At 37.4% G+C, this 14568-nt stretch overlaps 1 protein-coding gene across 5 annotated transcripts in view; it reads left to right on the plus strand.

Annotated features, from left to right (window-relative positions):
* The window catches only part of TP53BP1 (tumor protein p53 binding protein 1), a 91585-nt gene that overhangs the window by 1449 nt on the left and 75568 nt on the right, over positions 1-14568 (plus strand). The gene's annotated exons all lie outside the window — the stretch shown is intronic.

Below are 14568 nucleotides of genomic sequence, written 5' to 3' on the forward strand. Positions count from 1 at the left end.
CTAGTCTCCATCTCTGCTGAGTGCAGGACTCGAGTGCTATGAGCTCAGACTGCAGCAAGGGGAAATTGAGTAAAACCCAGGAAATACCTTCCTAACTACAAGTAATGTGACAGTGAGTTGGGTAACCTTGGGAGACGGTGGTATTGTTTCCCCCAGGGAATTCTCGAAACAGAATGGGCAATGTTTGAACCAGAGAAGAGGTTGACCCTTCCAAAACCAAAGAACCAGGGGATGGGAAAGAGGACAGAGGAGGCTGGCACTGTTTTATGACTGGAACATCCTTATAAAAACGGTGCGCGCTGTAAGTCCACCCTCCCGCGTTCCTCACTGTGTCCGCACCACCTACTCTGTACTCCAGCGTCTTCTTTTAACCAGGATACTGAATCACTCTGTAAATGTGTGCATCAGACAGAGAGCTGTTTTCACCTTGGGACTCCAACAGCACGTTTTTTGATCCCATTTGCCTTATACTTTGGAGGTGGTACAAGGTAGAAAAGAGAACGGTACCTGATTCAGCAAGACTGCTTGCAAGCCACGTTCTGATCCACCTGCTCTCTAGAGGCCCTGAGGATTGGACAGTGTCTGCATGTTAAGTACTCACAGCAATCCTGGTCCCTACCATGGAGCATGTGATATAGGAAAACAGCCAGTTCATTCTGCAATCAATTTGGATGTGGCCCTACCTGAAACTAATATAATATGTCAATTATATCACAATAGGAAAAAAATTCATGGCTCTGAAAATCCTTTTTTTTTTTTTAAAGATTTTATTCTTTTCCTTTTTCTCCCCAAAGCCCCCCAGTACATAGTTGTATATTCTTCCCCCCCCCCGTTGTGGGTCCTTCTAGTTGTGGCATGTGGGATGCTGCCTCAGCGTGGTTTGGTGAGCAGTGCTATGTCCGCGCCCAGGATTCGAACCAACGAAACACTGGGCTGCCTGCAGTGGAGCACGCGAACTTAACCACTCAACCACAGGGCCAGCCCCTCTGAAAAGCCTTTTTGTAGCAGAGAGGGAGAAAGAAGAGTACTGGTAGAACATCAGATGGTGGGACTGCCCTGCCCTATATGACACATGAGACAATGTTCTGCTACATCTCTGCCCCACCATTTGCAGACCCAAATCTGGCCAAGAGCATGGAGAGATGTGCAGGCCTTCTCTTCTGCAATTGGAAAAGAGTGCCACGTGGAGGTAGAGAGCCAGAATAGGTTACAGGGAGAGGAGGGGGACAGTTTCCATAGCAACTGTAGAGATGAGGCCTTTAGCACAGGGCCTGAGTATAAGGGTCAGCAGCAGTTAACCACAGGCTCTGCTTTCATCAAGTCTGACAAAGAGGTAGACAATAGATCTGAATGGTATAGGGAAGGACCACAAACTGATCAGATGATAGGGGCAGAAATTCAGGCCCATGATCTCAGGCCTTGCTGGAATTGGGTTTTATTAATTAGAGCTGCAAATGCAGACTATGATAGTACTAAAATTGCATATATATGCTGGATGAGTATTCAGCAGGCTTTTCTTTGACAAAGGCATATAATGTCATAGAAAGACTGGTATCTCTTAATTACCCCACTCTTTCCTTGGTAAATTGTATCCTAGCCATTGGGTGAAGATCCCTGTATCATCATCATATTATTGGAAAATATTTCCAAGTGTCTAATGGCATATAGCAGTGTACAAAGTGCTGTGTAAAGAAAACTATGGAATGTTAGCATCTATGCTCCAGCATTTATAACTGAAGACAGAAAACACTCGTGCATATACATACAAGGCATAGAAAGCTGAATAAAAACATTAAAGAAATACATTTATACATGAATTGCAAAGTATGTAAAAACTTATTTTGTGTTTAGGAATAGTATGCTGTGGCAGGAACCTAGCAGTAAAAGGATGTCATTCAAGGGCCTATCCAAGGAGATTGTTGGGGACTTGTGATATGCATGATTGTGAGGTACATGCAGTAGTGCATGGTGGTTATAGAGCCCACTGTAGTGCTTCATTTAACTATTGGCTCCCTGGACTGACCAGGTATGATCTTTTGGGAATTCTCCTATTCTGTAGTTTCTTCCACACTCTCGTCATGCAGCATTGGCAGATATAGTGGTTACAACAAAGGCTTTTCAAACTATTTCTGATGAAGGACCCTTGAATTGTGGAAGGAATCTCTAGGAATCCACCACTGAAAGAGGAGGTTAGAGGAGGTGCAAAAGGAAGTCACTATTATAGGTTCTTTCCTGGGGTGCTCACTGGAATGGGCACAAGGCAGAAGATAATATAAATCTCAAACGGTATGAAAGATAATTATAGCCTTGGCTAATTTTAAGCCAGGTAAAGGATTCTCAGCCCCCAGACCTTCAACTGTGCATAATATACAGTGATAAATTACTCAATAAGTAAATTATGCACATGCTTAACAAGGTAGGAGGGGCATCTCTAAATTTTTTCTGGATGTGATTTTATATTTCATATTTAACTTATTGAAGTTATCCTCATGAGAAAATCAGAACTTTATTGGAATTAATTAGACTCATCTTGAATTATGCGTGTGTTGGTGACAAGGGCACCATAGTCCTTTCAATGACTGGGGTCTCCATAGAGCTAAAGCCAGCTCTGATAATTCATAAAGAAAAGATACTGGCTCCTCCCTTACTTCCAGCCCGATGAATGTCATTAGTTTTTCTGGGGATCTGAGCTCATTTGGCAGAATTCCAGCCTGCCCTGCTGGATTGCATGGTCTTATTAACCAAAATATCCAAAAGGAGCTGCATGCAGCTCAGATTCCCATCCTGTACTCAGTTCTGCCTATAAAGCATTCTTTACACAGACAGAGGCGTGTTGGATTACAGGATTGCTGTGTCAGAGGCTTATCCTTGGCTTTGGGGGAAAATACTACGATCATAATGCATACCAGCAGCCATAGGGTCACCTCTTAGCATGAACAGCTGGTTTATTTGCAAAAGTATTGAGTAAAATAACCTCTTAAAAAAGCACTGAGTAAAGTAATCCCTAAAAAGGTTGAGTGGGGAAGAAGTCTGCATTTACTACTATGTCTGGCACAGAGGAGGCCCACAATGAATATTCATTGAATAATTTTATTAATTATTATTTTTTCACATTAAGTAATAGGAAGAGCAAAGGCACTGAGTTTACCTTTCCCTTTCAGAGCATTGCAAAGACAATGAAGAAATTTCCCCTTTTGCCTTCTTCACGCTCCTCATTCTTCTATTTAACAAAGTGATTCCCAAAAGAGAAAAAGAAATATTTATGGATAACATTTTGCCTTATCCATTCCATTAGTCTGTGAGATGGAAGTTATCAGAGGTCTGTGGCCTCTGATATCACCTTTTCCTTTAGTCTGAACAAAGCTACCTCTTTATACAGAGATCTCTAGGATTTTATTGTGGTGGTGAATGCGATGATGATAAAGAGAATCTAAATCTAAATGTATAACTTAGTTTTGAGGCCATGCCTGTGTGTGAATTAAATTTTGCATCTTTTTTTCAAGGTGTTCATAGAATAGAGTTGTTTTCCTTCAGGGAATGCATGGGTTGAAGAAATATTATTCCTTTACACTATAACAAAATCACAAATACTTTTTCTCTTCCTTCTCATCAGTTCTTTCTTGAAGATCCCTCATAATACACCCTAACTTCCCTTTCTAACATTACCTCCTGCAAATACCTCACATTAACCCTTTCGTTCAGTCAATCTGAGTCATTTGCCTTTCCCTCATCATTCTTGTGCTTCCTGTTCAGGCTGTCTCTTTTTCTTTGAATGTTTTGTTACCCTTAATTCTCATCTAGGGATTTATTTACCTTTACCTTTATGATTTACTTTATTTGTGGAATAAGGTTCCATCTCATTCCACAAAGGATTTAAGGAGTGTGACCTAACTCAAACACAGCTGCTTCTCTGAAATTGACTTCCCCCTTACCAACTGTGTGAACTTGGGCAAGTTGCTTATCCTCTCTGTGCTTTAGTTTCCTCATCTGTCAAATTATAATAATAACACCTCACCTTATAGGCTTATCTTGAGAATTAAATGGGACAAGTTCTTGAATATGCTTAGAACAATGTCTAGAATTCATTTATTTAGTCATTTGTTCATTCAGTAACATTTACTGTGTGCCAGAAAATGGAATACAAAAATCTCTGCTCTTGGTGGAGCTTACATTCTAGTGGGGGAGACAGATAACGACGAGGTAAATTATATAGTATGTCAAAAAGTGATTACTGCTTTATGGCAAAAAAGAAAAGAATAGGGTAAAGATGATTGAGACTGCTGGTGGGGAGTGTAGTGATGGGGAAGAATGGTGAAGGGGCAGGAAGGGTTGCAATTTTGAATAGGCTGGTCAGGGTAGGCCTTATTGAGAAGATGTGACTTGAACAGACTTAAAGGAAGTAAAGGAATTAGCCATTTGAATATCTGGCAGAGGAGTCTTGTAGGCAGAGAGGATAGCCAGTACAAAGTTCCTAAGGTAGCTGTATGCCTGGTACATTCGAGGAGTAGTTGGAGCCCATTGTAGCTGGAGCAAAGGAGTGAGAGAAAGAGAATAGGAGATGAGGTCAGAGAGGTACTAGGAGCCAGATCACATAGGGCCTTATGGCATTGTTAGGACTTTGGTTTTTACTCTGAATGAAATGGGGAACACATGCAGGCTTTTGAACAGAGAAATGATATGGTTTGATTAACGTATGATGGTTTGATTTAGATTTTTACAGGCTCACTTTGGCTGCCGTGGTGAGACAGACTGTAGAGGTTGTGAGGATTAAAGTGGGAAGCCGGTCGGGGAACTTGCAGTAATCTAGGTGAGCAACGATAGAGATCAGAGGGATGTCAGTGGAGGTGGTGGGAATCGGTGGGATTCTAGGCACACAGTATTTTAAAGGTAGAGCCAACCTGATTTCCTGCCTCATCAAATGAGGAATGAGAGAGAAAGAGAGTAAATAATGACTCTGAAAATAAACCAAAAACTTGAAAAGAATAAAAGTTACCTATGGGATGAGAGAAGAAACAAATTGTAAGGCAGCCAGGGATGGAAGGTAGACTTTTTTGAATCTATCTTATTTTGTAAATTTGACTTTGGAATCATAGAAATATTTTACATAAGTGTAAAACAAATCCAGTCAAAATGACCAATCTGAAAACTGACTTGATGCAGAATATATTTTTAAAAATCTCCCACAAATCAATAGAAAAAGACAATCCAATTACAAAGTGGACAAACAATTTGAATTGATTTTCACAAGAGAAGATATACAACTGGCCAGTAAGTAGGTGAAAAAGGTTCAACATCATTATTCCTAGGGAAATGCAAATTAAAACCACAGTGTAATGTCACATCATCCAGAAAATGGCAAAAATTAGGAGACCAATAACACCAAATGTTAGCAAGGATGGGAACAAATAGAACTCGCATATACTGCTAATAGTAGTGTAAAATATTATGACTACTTTAGAAAAGTATTTGGAAGTTTCTTACAAAATTAAACAAATATATACCCTACAATCTAGCAATTCCATTCCTAGGCATTTGCCCAAGAGAAATGAAAACATGTATGTCCACAGAAAGACCTGCGATGGCTGTTTGTGGCAACTTTATTCATAATAGCCAAAAACTGGAAACAACCCAAATGTCCATCAACAGGAGAATGGATAAACAAATTGTGGTAACTTCATGCAATAGAATACTATCAGTAATAAAAAGAAACTACAGATGTATACAATGTAGATGAAAAGTAAAAAACATTATGCTGAACAAAAGAAACAAAACACAAAAGAATACTGTGTTAGTTGGTCTCCTGAGAAGTAGTTGCCAAGACATAATTAGATGTGCAAGAGATTTATTGGGGGAGCATATTGGTTGCTTTGAAACAAATTATTCCAAAATTTAGCAGTTTAAACTGACTAATACTTATTATCTCAGATAGGTTCTAAGGATCTGAAATCCAGGAGCAAATTAGCTGAGTGGTTTTGGCTTAAGGTTTCTCATAAGGTTGCAGTCAATTTATTGCTTGGGGTTACAATAATCTGAAGGCCTGACTGAGGCTGGATGATTTACTTCCAAGATGGCTCACTCACATGGCTATTGGCAGGAAGCCTCAGCTCCTCCCTATGTAGGCCTCTCCATAGGTCTACTTGAGTATCCACATGATATGGCAGCTGGGTTCTCCTAGGGCAAGTGAACCAAGAAGGAGTAAGGAGGGAGCCACAATGCCTTTTTATGAGATAGTATTGGACATTAGACATCCTCACTTCTATCTTATTCTGTTTATTAGAAACAAGTCACTAAGTCTAGTCTACTCTCAAAAGGAGGGAAATTGGCTCTACTTTTTGAAGGAAGTGTCAATGAATTTTTGGATATATTTTAAACCAGCACAGGGAGGGATCAGGGGAAGGCAGAGAGCACCTTCACACCAAGAAACAGGTCTGGCATCTGTGGAAGGAGAGAGAGAAGGAATGAGGATTGGAAAGGAAGAGTTTTGTCCTACAGTATGGTTCCAAGAAAGGTTTGACCACGCTGATAAAGAGTCTTCAAGTCAAAGGCAGCTGTTGGAGGAATCTTGTGTATCACAGGATTGGGCCTGCCTTTGTAGCCCTGTCATGCTCTGGCATTGTCTGGGGATCAGCCCATGGGAAGTGTGGCTTTGGTGCTAATGTGGGGGTAGTTCCAGAGTGGCAGCAGGTGGGGTCATCAGTCAGTTATGCTCTCTGCAAGCATATTTCAGTGGTGCATTTTTACGGTCACCACAAGTACATACTGCATGAATAAGTTTAGATGAAATTCTAGAATGTGAAAAACTTATATACAGTGATAGAAAGCAAATAATTGGTTGCTTGGGGCTGGGGAGGGGATGGGAATTGATTGCAAAGGGGGAGAAGGGAACTTTTTGGGATGATGAAAATGTTCTATACTTGATTGTAGTGGTGGCTACACACATGTATCCATTTGTTGAACTCATCAAACTCTACACTTAAAATGAGCACATTTTATTGTACATGAATGATATGTATGGTTTACTGAAAAACACAATGAAATACTATTTCGCGCTGACAATACCAAATGTTAGTGAGGATGTGCAGCACCTGAAACTCATATGTTGTTAGTGGGAGGATAAAATTATACAGTCATTTTGGAAAACTGTTTGGCAGTTCCTTATTAACTTAAATACCTATTCTAAGACCTAGCAGTTCCATTCCTGGATATCAACCCAAGAGAAGTGAAAATGTATGTTCACAAAAAGACTTGTTTATGAATGTTCATAGCAGCTTTATTTATAATGATCCAAAACAACCCAAATATCCATCAGTAGGAGAACTGATAAACAAATTGTGGAACATGTATATGATAGACTACTACTGAGCAATAAAAAAGAGTGAACTACTGATGCATGCAACAACATGGATGAATCTCAAAAAGGTTGTGCTGAGCAAAAGAAGAAGAATACAAAAGACTGCATACTGTATGATTCCATTTATATAAAACTGTTGAACAACAAAACTAATCTATAGTGATGGAAATTAGAACATGGTTGCCGTGAAAAACTCTCTGGAGTGATGACAGTGTTTTATATCTTGCTTGGTATATAGGTTTCACAGATGTATAGATTTGTCAAAACTCATCAAATTATACAACTAAGAGCTGTGCATTTCACTGTATTTGAATTTTACCTCAATAAAAAAATAAAAATAAAGCAGCCACTAAAAACTAAAAACAAAATGAAATAAATTAACTGTATGAAAGTGGTAGAAGAATTATTTCAAATGACTTTAAAATATAGTAATTCGTACTTTTTTTCAAAAAATTTTTATAGTAGCAAAATATACATAAAATTTACCATTTTAACCATTTTTAACTCAACAGTTCAGTGATATTAACTACATTAATAATGTTCTACAACCATCACCACCATTCATCTCCATATTTCTTTTCATCTAGTAAAACTGAAACTCTATACTCATTAGACAATAGCTCCCAATTCCCCCCTCTCCCCAGGCCCTTGTAACCCCCATTCTGCTTTCTGTCTCTATGATTTTGACTACTCTAAGTACCTCATAGAAGTGGAATCACTCAGTGTTTATCTTTTTGTGACTGGCTTATTTCACTTAGCATAATGTCCTTAAGATTCGTCTATGTTATAGCATGTGTCTTAACTGTACATTTTTAACGGGATCTACCCTAAGGAGAAAAATCAACTGCAAAGAAATATTAAACTGTTTTCATTAGTCATCTCATTAGTAATAATACTGGTATTTTTTTCTGAAATGATTATGTATAATAGAATAAAGTAAATAAATAAATTATGTTAATGTTATCAGGAACCAAGATGTTGATCATAAGAGAAAGAGATACAAATATAATATCAAGAAAGTTGTGTCGAATCCCTAAAATCCTAAAATTTAATTGGAAAAAGCGAAACAATGACCAATCTAGTAGTAATAAGCATTCCAACCATCCAAACTGTGGTCTTTCATTGCCGTTTACTGCTAAAATGAAGCAAGACTTCTCAGAGAAATGTCTGATTCCAGATCTGGGGCAGGAAATAAACAACCCTAGAACATCTTGTTATAACAGAAAGCAAGGAAGCTATCAAAGACTACTGAGTGGAATCATGTCAAAAGTTCTGGAGCTAATCTGAAGGGACTTCTATAGTCCAAAGATGGGAAAATATGCATTTTAAAATTAACAATAAATGCAGTGGATTGAAGCACATCGAATGTGTTAAGAATCCTTGAGTTCATAGTGATACTAAAAACAAAAATCTCATTAGTCATCTTTGCAGTATGCTAGAGGACTTTATTATTTTGGGAACTGTATTATATAGAGAACCTCAACTCAATATTTTGAAAACTAGTAAATCAAAGGAAAGAATTAAGCATTTATCCTGCCTTTCTTTAGGTAATCAAATATTTGATGAAGAGAAAGTTCTTATTTATAGAAGAATTCCAGCTGATAAATGAAGAGAGTATGTTAAAATTAGAATATCACTGTTTTGCAGCGCCTGGTGAAATAATGCAGCTAGGTAATGATTACCAGTAACTGCTAAACTATCAGGTAAAAGGGGGGTAACATTTGAACCTATTAATCAGTTGTAACAAAACAGAAATACATTTAACCAGGTGTTATGTCTCCTGATGCGATTCAGTAGGAAGTTTATGATACCCCTTATGAAGCACTCCTGCCAAAAAAGAAAAAAGGAACATAAATCTGATCAAGTGTATCTAATTGCCCATTTATGGGAAATAAAAGGGAAAAAGAAATACATTAAATGACACCACAGGGATGCAATCAGAAAAATCTGCAATGTTGCAAATTTTACAGAACAAATGACCTGGTTTCATAAACAAATAAATAAATTGTAGGAAATTAAAAAGAGGCAGAACTTACAGATTAAAAGAGACCTAAGGTAAGTAGGTAAGTATCATCCATATGCAACATGAAAGCCTTGTTTGGAATTGTAAAAAATAAAAAAAAGATGAGACAACTGTAGAAATTTGAACCCTACATATTTGATTACATTAAGAAATTACTGTTAATTTTCTTTGGGTGTGTTGATATTGTTATATTTAAAAGATTCTCTGTGTTTTAGACGCACATACAAATATTTATGAATGAAATTTTATGATGTCTGGGATTTGCTTAGAAATAATCAGTTGGGGGGAAGTAGGTGGGGATACAGATGAAATAAGGTTGGGGATTTGCTGATAATTGTTGAAGTTGGATAAGTACATAGGTTATCTTTTCTTTTTCTGTTACAAAAATGAAAAGAATATCTCCAAGCTTTTTGTTATAAACAACAAGAAGGATGAAGTTGCCACCAACTAAGATGGGGAAGTTCTGCAAGTGGAGCAGGTTTGGTAGAAAAGATGAATTCAATTTTAAGCATGTTGAGTTTAAGATGTCAGTTGGACATCCAAACGGAGGTATTGAATAGGCAGTTTGATATATAAGTTTGGGATTTGGGAGAGAGGTCTGGACTGGACATAGAAAGTTGGGAGTCATTGGCATATTGATGATGGTTGTAGCAATGAGACAGGATGGGATCAAGAAAGAAGAGAGAGTAAATAGAACTTAGAACATAGTAAATGCTCAATAAGTATTCATTATAACCAAATGACTAAAATTCTCTTTCGATTTCTTTCTCCTCTGAAATCCTACAGCACTTTTGCTGTATTTTTTAATTCTAGTTGTTTGTATACATGTCTTATCTCCTCTATAAGTTCTAAGTTCCCTGAGGGTAGGAACTAGATCTTAATCATCTTTATACATTGCTCTCTCTCCACCATCATGGAGCCAGAATGGTACCTTGTACAGAAGTGAATTAAAATTAACAAATGAACTTGAGTTTGTGAGGAAATTTTGCCAGGGCTATGAATTTTCTGGCTTCAGATTCATGAGACTCCCTATGTTGATGGGCTTGTATTTGAGCAGGGCCAAGACATGTTCTTATGTGGAGTTGTTCTTGCCAACTAGTTGGCACACTAGCACTGTACAGCCTAGATCAGCCTTTGGGATCCAAACCTATCTAAGACACTACAGAGGGGAAATGGGTGAGGTGACTCAGAGTAGAATGAAGGGGGATATGAAATAATGACATGGGGAGTAGGACCCAAAACTAGGCACTATGTGCACGTGACTTTACGTACACACACTTATCTCAGAAGATGAGTAAACATTTCACGGCTTAGCCGCTCATGCATGAGTAGGAATCAGCTTCGTGTCCTTGTCCACTGAAGTGTTTTGTTTGCTTAGATTTCTCAGCCCCAGAACATAAAAACTGCCTTCTTCCCATTGAGACTTAAGAGTTTAGGAGTAGCTGGTTTTTTGTTTTTGTTTTAACCTGCAATATGAACTTTTTTCACCTTCTACCATCCTGGCTCTGATTCCTGGCAGTTTCCAAAGGCTCTAAGAATATTACTTTTCTTGCTCTCATCCTACTCCTACGTTGGGTGAGGGTAAACTTTTCTTGTAGTTTTGCTTATTACCAAATCCCACTCAGCTCCAAACTTGGATAATTTGGTACCACTCTCTTTTTGTTTTCTTTTTTTTTTTCACATAACAACAGTATAGTTATCAGGATCAGGAAAATAACATAGATTCAATACTACTATACAATCTACAATATCACCTGTTCTCTCATTAGAGTTCTTTATGGCAGAAAGAAAACCAAGTTCTTGTCCAGGATTCAGTTCTGGATTACCTGTTGCATTTGATGGTCTTGTCTCCTTGGTCTCCTCAAATCTGAAACAGTTCCTTAGGCTTTCTTTGTCATTTGTGTGTGTGTGTGTGTGTGTGTGAGGAAGATTGGCCCTGAGCTAACATCTGTTGCCAATCTTGCACTTTTTTTGTGGGATGTCACCATAGCGTGGCTTGATGAGTGGTGCTAGGTCTGCGCCCAGGATCTGGGCCGCAAATCCAGGCTGCCAAACCTGGGTGCGCCAACTTAACCACTACACCACCTGGCCAGCCCTTTTCTTTGTCCTTCTTGATCTTGGCATTTCTCTCTCTCTCTCTTCTCTCTCTCTTTGAAGAATATAAGCTCCTTATTTGTAGAGCATCCATCATTTTGGGCTTATCTGATGTTTCCTTATGATCAGATTCAGGTTATGAATTTTTGGCGGGAATACAATTAAAGCAATGTTTCCTTCTCAGTGTGTCATATCCAGCAACACGTGATGACATTTTGTCCCATTACTGGTGATGTTAACTGGGATCACTTGGTTAAGTTACCAAATTTTTTCACTGCAAATTTACTACTTTCTATTTGTAATAATTCAATACATTTTAGGGAGATAGTTTTAGATCATGTAAATACCCTCTGTTTCACCACAGTGCTAGTTTTAGCATCAATAATGTTTGTTTATTTTAAATCATCTTTACTGTAAAATAATACAGAATAAAAGAGTAAATAAGATATAAATGTACAAATGTATGAATTATAAATAGTACACTTGTGTAATGCCCCTGGTAATAAAAATAGGACATTTCCAACCACCTCAATTGGCTCCTAAAGAATCACAACCCCTCTATCCTCTCTAAAATTAACTGCTAGTCCTGACTTTTATTGCAATCATGTCATTTCTTTACTTTTTAGTGATCTAGGTATGATCTTTAAATATTAAAATTTAGTTTTGTCTCATTAAAAAACATTATTATAGTAAAATACATATAACATAAACTTTAACATTTTAAACATTTTTAGGTGTACAGTTTGGTGACATTAAGAACATTCATGTTGTTGTGCAATTATCACCACCATCCATCTCTAGAACTTTTTCATCTTCCCAAACTCAAACTCTGTACTTATTAAACAATAACTCCCTATTCCTCCCTCCCCTCAGCCTCCTAGTAGTTGCCAGGAACTGGAGGGAGAGGCGCATGGGAAGTAAGTGTTGAGTAGGCACAGAGTTTCATTTTTGGAAGATGAAAAAGTTCTGGAGATGGATGGTGGTGATGGTTGCACAACAATGTGAATGTTCTTAACGGCACTGAACTGTACACTTAAAAATAGTTAAAATGGTAAATTTCATATTATGTATATTTTACCACAATAAAAAAAATGAACAGGAGCAATGTGGCAAATGTTAATAATGTGAATCTAGGTGAAAGGGTTTATGAGAGATCAATATACTATTTTTTTATTTTACTATTTTTGCAACTTTTCTGTTGCTCTTAAATGTCTTTCAAAATGAAAAGTTACTTGATATTAACAGGAGGAAGTTCTGTAGAGATAAGATGCAGTCCATTTGGGATTGCTTCCACTGCAGGGGTTATAAGTACCTATAAGTGTATCAGCCTAGTGTTAGGAAGTTAATAGAGTATCATAGATAATTACTGACTACCTTAAGCAATTTGTTTTCACATTTTAATTATGTCATCACCTCTTTGTTGACTTAACTTCTTCATAAGGATGTAGAGTTGGTAACTTTTCAGGTCCTCCTCTGTTTTCTTCATATTATTTTAATTATTGTCAATTCCTAGAACATTAGGGACACCCATATTCAGTATTCAAATAAAAATATATTTTAAAACAAAAAAAGTTTTGTATCAACTGTTTTGCCATTTCTTTGTCACTGGTCCTTTTCAATCATGGATATATAAAATTTTTGCAGTTAGACAGACTGGGTTCAAATTCTGACTCTCTCTCTTGCTTGCTCTGAGACATTGTGTAAATTATCTCATCTCTCTAAGCCTTAGTGTCCTCATTTATAACCTTCAAAGAGTCATGAGACTTTTAGGTGAGATAATGAATGTAAAACAGAGCACAATACCTACCACATAGTAAAAATATAATACATGTTATTAATTAATTATATCATTGGTATATGGCTGGACGTGATTGTATAGGCCCAAGTACAACAGAAGGCAGTATAGGGGTCAGAAGCAGTTATGTGTTAAATATAAGTCAGCATGTAATACTTTAATATTCCAGCCTACGAGGATATATAATAGTTTATCATTATATTCAGTACTTTTCATATCCTCAGGTAAGTTCTCCCAAACTGTGAGTTTCCAGAGGAAAACTATGAAGCAAATTTAAAGCTTGGTAAATAGTGTCTGTGAGGTAGGATTAAACTGTGTGGGGTCCTTTTGCTTAGAGAAGTCTGTGAGGAGACCTCAGAAAAAGACTAATGAAGTATACAAAACTTATATTTATTATTGAATTGCTTGAAATATGCTATGGAATTATTGGACCAGAGGAGATGATCCCAGCCTTATGAGAATTTATCCAGGTTTTAAAATTACCAATTAAAGACAATATGAGAGGAAATAGCTTTAAGCTCTAGAATAAATGATTTAGGTTGGACGATTAGAAGAAAAGTTCCTGACAATGAAGTTTGTTAAACTTTAAACCTCTGATGGAATTTTCTTGTCTAGGAGGACTTTAGAGGTAGATTAGATTTCTCTCTGAGGTGGCTTAGGTAAAGATGCACCTGTAGATAGGTAGATGTACTGATGGTCCTTTGCAATCTAAGAGTCAATAAAGGCCTTTGGCTCACTTAACGGCAATCAGTCACAGCCTCAGTGGGTAACTATCCTGCCTGCATTTTCTGATCTTTCTGGGTAATTTAATGATTGATTTAATTGTCATACTGCCTAACAAGGGATTCACAATTTTTCTTCACAGTTTTTTAAGGTTCTTGTTTTATTTAGTAACGGAAATGGCTCCGGTTCACTTTTTTCCTTAGCTATTTATTTTTAGTCATGTTTGTTGAGGTTTATAGCTCTTTGTCAAACAATCAAGAAGGCCTATTTATTTATGTCTTGCTTGGGGAGGAGAAATGCAATAGCAGGACAGAGAAGAGTGAAAATATAGTAACTTTTGGAGGATTTTTATGGGAATCAAAGTCAAGATTTGCTCACAAGAAGACCTGGTTGTTTATGTCTTCTCAAATTGAGTAGATGAATTCACTTTACTAGCGCAGTTAATATTGACCTGATCTAGTCCTTTTAAGATTAAATTTATTTGGTCACTGGTCTTCGGCAACATTAGAAGTGGAGGAAGAGAGGAGTCAATTATAAATGATTTCAAGATTAAGAAGTGGGATGTGTCTCCGTGTGCTCCAT

The sequence above is a fragment of the Equus caballus genome, chromosome 1 (genome assembly GCF_041296265.1).
Source record: "Equus caballus isolate H_3958 breed thoroughbred chromosome 1, TB-T2T, whole genome shotgun sequence".
In the NCBI taxonomy this organism is placed as follows: Eukaryota; Metazoa; Chordata; class Mammalia; order Perissodactyla; family Equidae; genus Equus; species Equus caballus.